This window comes from Morone saxatilis, unplaced genomic scaffold, assembly GCF_004916995.1.
Source record: "Morone saxatilis isolate NCDOM2014 unplaced genomic scaffold, NCSU_SB_2.0 Contig3, whole genome shotgun sequence".
In the NCBI taxonomy this organism is placed as follows: Eukaryota; Metazoa; Chordata; class Actinopteri; family Moronidae; genus Morone; species Morone saxatilis.
The window spans coordinates 6,450,399-6,463,124 of NW_023339873.1; the positions used below are offsets into that span (position 1 = coordinate 6,450,399).

The 12,726-nt window shown below is 43.2% G+C and overlaps 1 protein-coding gene across 1 annotated transcript in view; it reads right to left on the minus strand.

The window, feature by feature from the left end:
• The window catches only part of slc25a21 (solute carrier family 25 member 21), a 94,921-nt gene that overhangs the window by 39,838 nt on the left and 42,357 nt on the right, over nt 1-12,726 (minus strand). The gene's annotated exons all lie outside the window — the stretch shown is intronic.

Here is a 12,726-nt window from a genome sequence, read left to right on the forward strand (position 1 = left end):
TGTAGTTTTAAAATTGGAACTACAACATAAAGATCAGTCAGTGAAGCTGAAAGATTTAATTGGAAATCCATCTAAGTGGAGTCCTTGATAAAGACAGATTACAGGTAACCAAAACAGTGAGAAAACACAAACAGATCATCCCGCATCAAACTCTACTATCATCTAACAGCCCAAGAGCAGCCGAGAAACAGTGATCATTATTTTCCTGCCTCACATTTTCATTTTAAACTGTAATTCTAATAATAATTAATTTCTGCCGTCTCTCACATAAAAACAATAACAAAAGACGTAGTTAGATTGTGTCGTGAAGTAGCGTGGGAGTTTTTGTCTTCCTTGCTAAAGAACCAGAGCTGATAGTTACTCAGGCAGAAATCATGTTGTAGGACAATGTATAGTTTTAGGGTTTTATTCATGTTAGGTTTAGCCTGGGAACTTCTTCCCTCACTGAAGATCACAGATCCTGTGTTTCTGTGAAAGTTACACCAATGATAAGGGGGTAAGGAGGCCAATGAAACGCACCGCTATCTTGGATAAAATTATGAATTAGTATGAATGAAGATGTGTCATATCATTTGACTACAGTTGTGACTAGTTATCAGTTCGTCAGAACAACATAATCATTGTTGCTGTTGTAGCTTGTGTGTGTGTGTGTGCGTGCGTGCGTGTGCATGTGTGTGTGTTTTAGTTTGCACATGTTCAACAATGACATTAGACAACTGTCAGTCAAATACTGTTGACTTGGAAAATTAAGAGGAAATACCATTTCCAAAGTACTATTGGGCGGTGTATGACAGCAGTACTTCTGTTGCCGGGGGTTACATGGAAAGATTGTGGCGTATCTCAGCAAATTTGAAAAAGAAAATGTCCAGAAAATTCAGATATTTGTGGTTTAGGAGGAAAATTTAGAGACTGAGGCTCTATTTACTGTCAAACGAGTCAACTACCGGCTACAATAGGCCGACTGTACAGGAGCATCTAAATATCACCGTCTGCTGTTGAGAGTAGGTGAAGACAAGTTAGAAAGCAAGCGGAGAAGTATAAATATATTGCTAAAAGTGCTAATAGAGTTGTAAAGTTAAAGGAGCCATTTCAAGCACCCTTGTTTCCAGGACAACATTTCCTATTAATTTGTCCCATAGACAATCTTATGTTACTCACAGGTGAATTCTGAGAGGGCAGGTGGTAACTAAAAGAATGATCAATTTTAGGTGAATTTAGCAACTGGCATCAATCACAACTGTGATAACAAAAAGTTTTAAATTTGCTCTGATTTGCGCCTCTAACCAGCTTCTTGTCCATACCAACAGCAGCTGAGGCTTGTGAGTATTGTAGTATTTTGAGTATTCTGTCTGTCATGCCAAAATGATCAACAAAACCTGATTACTCAGAAACGAAGTCGGAATAATTCAAACTTATGGTCATGAAATAAATGTATTTGATCATTACATTTTCCAGGAGAGTCCTGTGTTTCTATGTTAATTAATATTAATGAATGAAAAATTTTAAATTGAAATAGAGACTGGAGAAAAACCCCACTTCAAATGTCTAGCTGCCTACACTTTTATTTATTTAATAGTGTTAAATTACATTCAGTTTAAAATCAGTTCAAATTAACACTTCTGGAACATGCCAGGTACGTTTCTCTGACAGGTGCCACTGGTGTGTGGCTCCTATTTGAGCTGCAAAGTAGCCAACAGGGTTAATCTGGTGGTATCAGACATAATAGTGCTGGAAAACCTACAACTACTACAGTTATTATTACGACGACAATGACGACTTCACAGCTACAAAATAATGAAAACTAGTTTCTATGTTCTATGATTCTTTTTTGAGCTTCAGCAGAGTACAGCCAATGGGCCATTATGGTGAGACTTTAAATGCTGCTGAGTGATGTGAAGCAGAATAGTAAATGGGTAGTAAGTGGACTTCCCACTGCAGACACCACCATCATTAACTTCACCACCACGTCACCACATCACTACAACATCACCACTGCTGCTGACACACCCACCGAGTCTATAACCTTTAGTCTTCAGCCAATTCACCTTGTGTAAACAAAGATTACACCTCATCCCATCCCCAACCCCCAGAGGGGAGAGCTGTGTCATTACTGTCACCTAGTGGACAGAAGGGAGACAGAGATTGATTAATACACAAAGAGGTGAGACCGAGAGAGAGATGGAAAGCACATGTGGGAACCACACAAAAGATGGCTTTCTGCCTGAGAGAGAAGAAAAGCAGCTGCAGAAGCATATTGCTTTTAATGTAACAAGAAAAATAGATATTCAAATTATCCATCAGTACAGTGTGTCACTTTGGAAACGATTATCTCTCTTTCACACTAAAACTTTACAGATTCTAGCCTCTGAGCTTCATACAGTGGCTGCTGTGAATCCTGTGATTTTAAACTGGGACAGAGCTGACCACTCAGCCAAAAACAAGCACAACTTTCTCCGGAAGCTCACCTGAGTCCATAAAAGCTGATAATAGAGCCAATAATTGGGAGGGAACAGCAATAATGGAGTTTTAGTGAGGCAGTAAATTCTTTAATTAGTTGTTAACACCCTCTGTCTGTATGGATAGGTTGAAGCTTCCCCCCCCATTGCAGGCTGCTGGCGAGAGCAGGCTGGATGGACAGTCAGGCGGAGGGCCAATGACTCATCTTTTATAAAGAGAAAAGACCATCACCTTTACTGTTAACAGGCGGCTGAGCACCTGTATGTCATAACAGCAAGCTGCTGGGAGACGTGTAAAACTACAAAAGCTGTCATGTGCAAGCTAACTTGTAACTTTAGCAGCTTAGGGGCTAAGGGATCAAGCTTGAGGTCGAAAAAAATACAGACAGTGTAGAGATCTTCTGTGGACTCAGGCCTCTTGCCGCCTGGAAGAAAACCCTTGTTGGCTGACATTTCGGGATGCATCACGGTAGGCATATTCTCTAAACATACAATCTTTGCGGGTAAAGAAAAAGGCTGCAAGGTAGATAAATGCAAATGATGCAGGGATTGAAAAAAAAAAACAGCGGACATTCCTGAGGAGTGATACCATCTTTCAGTCCACAAACTATCCATGGTAGGAGTGATACAGTAGAGGAGAGAGTGAATAATCTCACAGGGTGGTCCGTCCTTTCTCTACTGGCTAGGCTGACGGGCGTGAGGGGGAGAAGGTCTTGCAGGGCTGCAGTAGTAGCAGGGGCAGTACTTGCGGCAGTAGCGAAAAGGGAAGTACTCGCATGGTTCACTCTCGTCCTAAGCCAGGAGAGTTAAAGGCAGGAAGCCATTACCAAAGTGTAAATGCACTCAGCCATCACTGCTTAAACACAGTCGAAATATGTTCCAGCGTTTGAAAAAAAAAAAAGTATGGTGTGGGAGGAGGTCTGTCCCATGCAAACACAACACGGCTCTCTCGTCCCCTTTAAACAAACGACAAGTTAAGGCCTTACACAAACCTACCAGCTTCGCACATATTGTTAGCAAGCTCGCTGTGTCTCTTTCCAAACATTGCATAACGCCGCTCCAGATGCACGCTGGTGGTTTGAGTCTGATGAGAGACCGTGATTATGTTACATACGGCGGTGGTTGGATGCAATAATTATGCAATCAGCAGCACAGCTTTGTGTTATGTCTATGATTTATCAACATTATTTGAATTGGGGTAATTAATTGTCGCAGGCGGGCGGGCAGGCGGGCTTAATGGCTCACTGTGTGACAGGGCATCTCTGACGGCTTTTGTTTTGGCAGATGGCTGTGTGCCACGTCGCTCACCCAGCACCAGCAAAACCATACTCAGGCTTAATCACAATACAGGCTTTACCCTTTGCCTATCAGTGCTTTCTAAGTCATACACAAACAGACTATCTAGATTTAGAGATAGGGGAACCGATGCAGAGAGGCCTAGAGAGACAGAAACTTTATGCGCTGTGTAAGAAAAAAAAAGGTCAAACTAGGGAAATCCAGCATAAACCAGAGCAAACATGGCATTATTCCTGCAATCTTAGACAGTTAAGTCAGGATTTGTATACATGATCACATGTCACTCAAGCTGGAAATGAGAGGCAAGGCTCTCTAGTTGTTGTCATTAAAGAGACAAACCCTGGAGCTGCTCCACTGGCACTGAATGACAGACCGACTCTCTGGACTGCCTCAGTGTCCGAGGTGATGCTGAGAAAAGGTCAAGCAAACATTCTTTGAGTCCATAAGTCTCCGATTCATTGTCAATGGAGCAGATCCACGTTTTGTCTCGTGATGGCATCAGATTATAGCCTTGGTTCTCTGGTTTCTGGCTTTGTGAGAGATTTGAAGCAGAAGGTAGCAGAAAAAAAACAGAGATCACAGAAATACAAATGTACTCAGCTGCGTTTAGAAGGAACTATTTGGAAAAACATTGAATGTATATTAAAAGGAGCTTAAGATACTGCACATGTATGAAACTTTGTCAGACATATACAACAGTTAGCACATTTGAGGCAACAAATAAAAACGTTTATGGCAAAATTTAAAGCTACACTGAGTTCATTTCACATGTGTGGGTGCAAAATTGTTAATGAAATTCAGCAACACGCAAAAGAAACAGCTCCATCATCCTGTAATTGAGAGGTCAAGATCTCCTCGTTGGACAAACTCCAACTGAACCGTGCAAGGATGTGGTGGTCGCTTTTATCCTGCTATTTGTCAGAAAAGCTGAAATAACTCCAAACTGTCAGCAGAGAATTATGAATGAGAACCAGTTTTTTGGGAAAAGGGGAAACCAGACTAATAAAATAAAAAAAGGAGGCGTTTGATGGGTTCCAAAAAGTAACATACATCATTTCAAAACATCTGATTAGTAAAACGAAAAGATTGAAAGAATCAAACTACAACTTTATGGAGTATTTGTGAGGTTTTAAGCCATTTCATTTAATTACAAAGCAGTAAACTCTTCAAAAAATGAAATTAAACGTACTGTTTAAATCCTGAGTTATAAATTTCAGGAACCATTTGTATTTTGCGTCAAATGGAAATACTGTATTCACTCACTGTTTTCATTTGGATTTGGATATGTAAAGGTTCATAAAAATAACAGATGACACATTGGCTCAGAATCACTACAATGTGTGGGGGCTCTTGTGCAGGAGTGCAGGAGTCAATCGGCACTTGGGACGGATCCTAACATGTCCTAAAAGGATCCGTCAGTTTGCTTATGTTTGGCCATCACTGAGGCCAGTTTGGCGACAGTAGTTGCATGGCCTGTGTACATTTGAAGCAAGAGCGGGACGCTGCGGTGTGAGAGTAGCAAATGCTTTTTGGGCACTGGCTTTGCTATGACAGATGCTGGCGATGAACTCTTGACACTGGCTCAACCGGTTTATGTTCAACATGTGTGTCTCCGTTACTGTCTCTGGTTTCCAGAAGGCTGCCCTGGCTGGCTCACTGTGGATGTACGTATGTGTGGGTCTGTGTGCGTCTCTGTGTGTGTGTGTCTGTGTGTGTGTGTGTTTGTTGAGGCCAGGGAGAGATGAGAGGAGCAGCAGGATCTGTAGCTATCTGGGAGGTTGAGCGTAATGACACACCGGGGACAGATTAGGTTCCTGTCCATCAGGGTTCCATCAGGAAGACTCTGATTTACAGCCATGCTGACCAGCCAGCCAGCCCTCCACCCAAAGCAAACACACACGGAAAACACCACCGCCTCTGTGTGGTGGCAGCTGGTGGGCCCGCACACATGTTGCATTTGGCTACTTCGTACACCCGGTCAGTTTTTGACTTCAACAACAGTGCAGGAGTGAGCATGGAAGTGCTTTAGGAGCAAAAAAAGACAAGCTTGAAATTAGAATTAAGTCAATTTCGATTTTTAAATTCTTAAAGTGTGTGCATAGAATATATAATTCATGCTACTTACTGCCTACCACCCCAGAACAGTGAAAGAAGGGAGATGGACAGATCCATTAAACAAGGTGTCACCCCCAAACACAACAATGATTAATCACATGCTGCAAATTATAAGCACCTGTATGAATGAACAGCGAAAGCAAAGCCCTCTCCCACTGTCTGACTGCATGCTTTCACTCTCTCAGACAGCCACCCCACCGCCTCAGCCCCCACAACCCCCCTGGCCCCTTCTCTCCTCGCTGACCCTCTGCCCCCCCTCACTTGTACCAAGAGGAAGTCTGCCTGAAAAGAAATAACTCACCACGTACACAAAAGGCCATTTTGACTTAAACTCTCCATGAAATGATAGATTTTGATGTTTTATGCCGAGCCGACCTACAGGAGCTGTGAAGGAAAAGCTACTACTTCAAAGATGTGGAAATTAATGAAGGCAGTTCAATATTATTTTTGCCTTTAGATTAAGTCGGAAAGAAGTTTCTTTAGGAGAGGGCACAATTTAAAAAACAACCTGGCGATTAAATGGAAATACAGTTTTAAACCTAAATAAAGCTGAAAAATAAAGTTCTTGTTTTATTCATCTCGCAGCATACTGAATACATTTCAGAAGACTGTGGACCTCTGTGTAAAACCACCTGAATTCATTATGCTAACAAGCCAGCCCTGCTGATAGGCACACAGGCTGATGTGAGGAAATGTGAGTTTGATTAATGTGGGCAAAATTGAGCTGTGCAGACCGCTCCCCAGCCCCAGTTAAAGGAGTCGCCTGCCATCAGGCTCAAAAGGCTGCAAGCTGCAGAGCAGGCTCTCCGGCCTGCACTGCTGCCCGACACTTCACAGCAAATCTGCAGCAGACCTTCCTTCTACTGCCACACAAAACAAAAGTGGCCCCTGCCTAGACCTGAATAAATCTAGCTGGCACACAGAGCCCTAAATGAAAACCATATTCCTGATAGCTTACACAATGAGGGAGATGTGCTTTGTGTTTTGCGTTCATGTATATACATATCAAATAGACCTGTCTCTGTCTGTGATCCTCCAGTGCTCTTAAAACTAGCCAGACCCCAGCAAGGCAGGCAAGACCAATCGGGCCAATGAAGCAGACTCTCTTGAGAACCGGTCCCACGAGACGGACCATCTCACGGAGCCCAGCCGACCAGCCGGCTGGATCCAAAAGCAGCAAACCTGGCAATCTCTGGCCCTAAGAGGAGCGTGGCCCACCACCGCACATGAAGGAGGCATAGAGGTAGAGAGGTAGAGGGGGAGAAGGGAGGAGGAGGAAGGGGAAAGCTGAGCAACTAACAGAGCCCCCAGGTACCTGCCTGTACAGTCGCCTCTCTCCAAATGTTTACTTTGGACCAGACTGGCGGCCAACTGGTTGCAATTGACCCTCTACCAGGACGAGTTAGAGAGTGAACATGAGACTTTTCCTTCTGGGAGAAAGATGGAGGAAAGCCACACACGTACACAGACCCTAAGCACACAGACGCATTCCAATGCGTATCAACAGATGAAAAGCAAACACAAAAATAGACAAATCACTTTAGTTGTACAAAAAAAAGGAAACATACTTAAAGAAGAACCTGTGAACTCAATTCAAAAGGAGTAAAAAAAAGTGAGGACAAAAAATCTATCTGGAAAGAGGCCAGAAATCAACAGCAGACCCAAAACCTACAAGTCCACCTGCCACAGGTGTTAAAGCTCAGGCCTGCTGACTCTCTGGTGTCTGGCGTAAAAAAATAAAAATAAGGGGTGGTTGGCAAATGGCACTGGGCAAATTCAGACTGTCACCACCAAAAGCACTGCATACTACAGACTCCGAGCCCTCCTCTGCCATCCCACGTGTTAACTGGCTGGTCATCCACCCAACAGCAGGGAGAGGCTAGGATGTGATGGAGGAGGGTTGCAGAGAGGACGCCCGCTGGCCCCTTAGACTAAATAAAACCTCTTAATCCTCATAAACTGCTCCATATGAGTATTACATCCCTAACTCTGCACAGGACTTCCAACGGCATGGAACTCATTTCGTGGGTAAAACATTACCAGGATTCCTCCTGTTGCTGCCTGGCTTCCATAATAGGTTCCGTGTTCTGCTGAGACCCCTCTCCGATTGGAAACCCTCAATTTCCCCGCAAATATCGATGACAGAACGCGCTTATGATGAAAAATGCCCCGGAAAATGTAAATGAGGGGGGGGGGGGCTGGCTAGATGAAATGATTGCTGCGTATGAGTAAGCATGTGTGTTCGGACAGGCAGAGCATGCTGCCCGACAAGGATACAAACTATGTGCTCAAGCTGTTTAAGGACTCTGCACCACCAAGAAGAAGGAAAAAAATAGCAAAGCCGACGTGATCATACAGGCCCTGCTGAGTTGATATGATTCATCAATAAAAATCACATTTAAAATAAACACGTCTATGTAATCATTTCTCTTGTCAGCAGGCCTATTCATACTCAGCACGCAAACCCTCTCAGCGCACACCTGAGCAGTGTAAGCATGCGTCGGCCCGGGCAGGAAACAAGGAGGGGTGTTTGGGAGGGGGGGCAGGTTGGCATTTCACTCCAGGCCAGTCATTTGTCACAATTGTCACAGAATGCACAAACACAAATTACTGAATTATAACTGCGGATGTGTGCGTCCTGCCTTGGCTAAATCAAGACAGCGCTGGGAGCTGTCATAACAGTGGCTGTGTCTGGGCCACCATGGGGGTGGAGGAGTTGGCCACAGTCAGTTTTTGTGATGCCTGTGTTGGCCGTTAGGTGTTTATTTGGGTAAACACAATGTGAAATGCACGGCTGACTGACATGGGAGAGGCAGGACAAATAGATAATAATAAAATGGCAAAGTAGAGAGAAATAAAGTCGGGGAAGGAGGACAGAATCAAAATACTATAGTTAGTATAGTGTTATTGTTGTGATCACTGTAAACAAATGAGACTCCATCATGCTAGCAAAAACAAGCAGCCTCTGGTCACAAAAACAAAAAACTTCCTACGTCCTTTGTTGGAAACATGGGTCAATGGACTGCTGGTCAAAACAAGACACTTTAAAGAGTGCTACCTTGTATAACCCGACCGATACTGGATTTTTGAGGCTGATACTGAGGGCAAAATCTGATAACAATATGTTTCTTAACATAAACAACCAAATCTTGATACGGATCGCGTACATTTTGGTTTGACTTTTTAGGAATTGCGACTGAGATATATAAAAAAAAATAAAAATCAACTTGTCAGTGCTCTCTGGTCACTATGTACAAGAGACACACTACATGTTTGATTTTTGTCATATTTGATAGCAAACAGAAAATCTTTGGGTTTTGGACTGTTGGTCAAATGAAAAAAACACATCAGAATGGACATTTCATTGACACAACTATTAATTGCTTAATCAAGAAAATAATTGTCAGATTAATCAATAATCAAAGTAATCTTTAGCTGCAGCCCTAATCTTATCATTACTAAAATATCTGTAAGCTTGGAAGTGAAAAACCAGCTCCCTCCTTCTGTTCTGTAATAAAGCATTGCATCAGATTGGCCAGAAAACACGGCTCATGCAAATTAAAATGCAATGGCTGCCTATCCTCTCAGCAATACAACCACAATTCTAGCTTCTAATACTCTAAAGCTAATGATTTAAAGATTTACTAATACTTAAATGCTACAATGTAAAGCAACAATAACAATAATAGTTATGCACAGGACAAAATGTGTCAGCCATCTGTATGCATCCTGCACAAACTAAATCCCCAGTGTTAGTAAAAGAGGCACTGGTATGCGTCTGACTTGCTCTGTTGTACAGCAAGTGTGTGCCGAGGTGAACCACACAGGTATGGTGGGCCAGACACAGGAAACGTATTAACATGGACCGCTGTTTACTCTCCTGACCACACTGCGTCCCACAGGGACATGGATAAAAAGCTCAAGCCAAAGTCTCCTCACACCCTCACGCCAAACAAATCTAAACATATAAATTCAGATATACTAGACAGCTACACAGACAAACACACAATAATTTCAATATATACTGCAAAAAAATTTGACATAAAAATGCACACAGAGACACACACACACACAAATACAGATACAGAAACAAATTAAGCCACATTCAAACAAAAATTAAAATATTTAAACATACAAATACCAACAGATTTATGCATGCATACACACACTCGCTCATATTCAGACATAAACAACATCTCACACACACACTGACACTCTCACAGACAGAGACAGGCATCAGTTTCTCCACCTCTCCACGTTAACACCTGTCCACATAGACATTCACACACTATCCATTAACACCTACATAAAACACCTACAGGCACCCGTATTCTATTAGAGGTCAGCGCCCAGCTCTTCAATTTCATGGCCCATGTATGAGGGCGGCAAAGGTGACTGTGATGACAGAAGGGCATGTGAGCTGCACTGCTGCAGACGGACTATCACTCACTAATACGCGCACTAACTCACTTGGGCGGCAGACGTGCATGGAGCTGCCGTGTGCGCACACACCTATACATCTCAATTAAGGCTGTGTGGATCAGGTTGTCACATTAAAACGCAAAATATTGATCACACTGAGGCTCTGAAGCACAGCAGAGATGGAAGAAAAGAAAACCTCAATATGCAGAATTTCAATAAAAAAGGAAAACAACTTTAAGGATCATTTTGATTCCCAACAGTCTAAATGATTAATCAGCCACTTCTTCCTCTTATTTGCTTCTTTAGATGGCAGTCTGCTTTCCATTTTTACCCCCTTGTACCCACTCTACTCTCTCTCTCTCTCTCTCTCTCTCTCTCTCAGAGGTATTGAGTTGTTCTCTTTGGCTATCAGGCTCTCTCTAAGCTTGCCTCTTTTGCCTTCCTCTTTCCCCTCCCTCTCTCCCTCCCTCCCTCCCTCCCTCTCACACAGGAACTGTGTCTCTTCCATGGCTGGGAGGTTGTAATTTGTTACAGGCGGCTGGGCAGGCAGAGAGGTCTCCCTCTTATCTGGACAGGGGATCACCAGGAAAATCATATCAGAGGGAAGGCGTGTTTAAATATAGCCATAATTGCAGCAATCATTTCTTGCTTGTCTCTTCAACCCCCCACCTCCCGCTTTAAAAAGACCCAACCCTCCGTTTCCCTAACTTTCTCCAGTCTCCCCCATCAGATCTCCAGGCCCCCCCCCCATTCCCAATTCCCTGACGTTTTTCCCCTGGCTTTTCAGAACAACCTCCCTCTTCCCCAGTGTTTCCTCCTCTAGTATCCAGTTAATCCTGGCTCGTGGTGTGGGCTTGGGGGCTGACAGTTGCATGACAAGGAATGTTTCCCTTTGTAAGAGCCTACTTCCTCCTCACGCAGTTTTAGCCTAATTGAAATGTTTCCTATTGAGCTCAATCAAGGGGGCAATTACCTAATTATTCGCTTATGCCTAACTCGACCCTGTAGAGAGAGAGACGGGGAGAGCTAGAGAGAGGGGAGAGAGATGGAAAGAGGGGAGAGAGCAGGAGGTGGAGGAAGAGGAGGAATGGAGAAGAGAAGCAGAAATATTGAGATAAAGGCAGCAAAAATGCGAGGAGAAAAGGGGACAGGAAATAAAGGAAATAATTAGACTACCAGCATTTTTCTTTGATTTGAAGGAACAGATTCACACATACTTTCATTGGTAAGCACGATAAAAAGGATTAAAATGTGCACACTGCAAGAAACGCCCATTTTAACCAGTTATTTAAATTCACATAAATCTTATTTTGAATATATAGATAGATGAGATAGAGAAAATGCCAACAGAAAACTTAAGATGCACTCTTTTTTTTTTTAGCAGTGCACAGAGGAAAAAGGTGGTTCACTGAGAAAGCGTCTGGTTTTATGGGCTCATAAGGAAAAGTATTATCAAAGAGAGGAGCGAGGGGGACGGGGGAGACGAGAGGGAGACATTAAAGGAGCTGGAATGTTTTGTCCCAGCTCAGCCGGCCTCCAACACATTTAATAATGAGACAGGTAATAAAACACACTGGCACACGCACCCTCCATATATACACACACATACACATATCACAGCAAATGGGAGGACGTGTTTTCATACGTTTTCTTCCAGGCTTTCCTGACATTAAAATAGATTGCCTATGTCATGTTCTGAACCATAATAAACAAAATTTTATAGCTCATTTGAAAATGGAGTATGTTAAAAAGCAATCAGTACATCGTTAAAAGTATCCATCTTGTGCAAAGTAAAGCTTTACTTCTGAATAATTTACTTCAGCTCTGTGAATAATGTCCCTCAGCCGCGCCATGGATGGCGTAAATATCACTACCTGTGTGAGGGAGGCTGTGTATGCTCTGATTTGAATTCTGTCCTTCTTCTCTCTCATCTCTGTGAGCCCGCCCCTATCCGCAGCTTCAACAAGTGTTGGCTGGGTGACTCTTAAATCAATCATTTAAATATATGGATAAATCAGCGAGCCGTCTGGGTTTAAGCACACATGCCGTAGCTTAATTCACCCGAGCAAACGAGCACAGCAGCCATATTTCAGCCAACATGTGCACCACTGTTGTCTAAACAAGCGCTGCGAGGCAGGCCGCAGAGGAGGGTCCTGGCTGGAGGTCATGGAAAGCAGTTATAATGCGCGCACACAAACACATACACATAACACACACACACACAAATATATACACACAGACACGCAGGCCGTGAAGGGAGTGAAGGCCCTGGCTTGAGGTCATGGAAATCAGTTATAATGCCGCCTTTCACCAGGGAAAATGAGAGGAGCAGGGGATCACAGACAGAAGTTGCTTTCCTGTGACACATATGAGCATGTGTACACACACTAAAACACATGTACACGCACAGACATGCTCTGTGGCCTCAAAAAAAAAA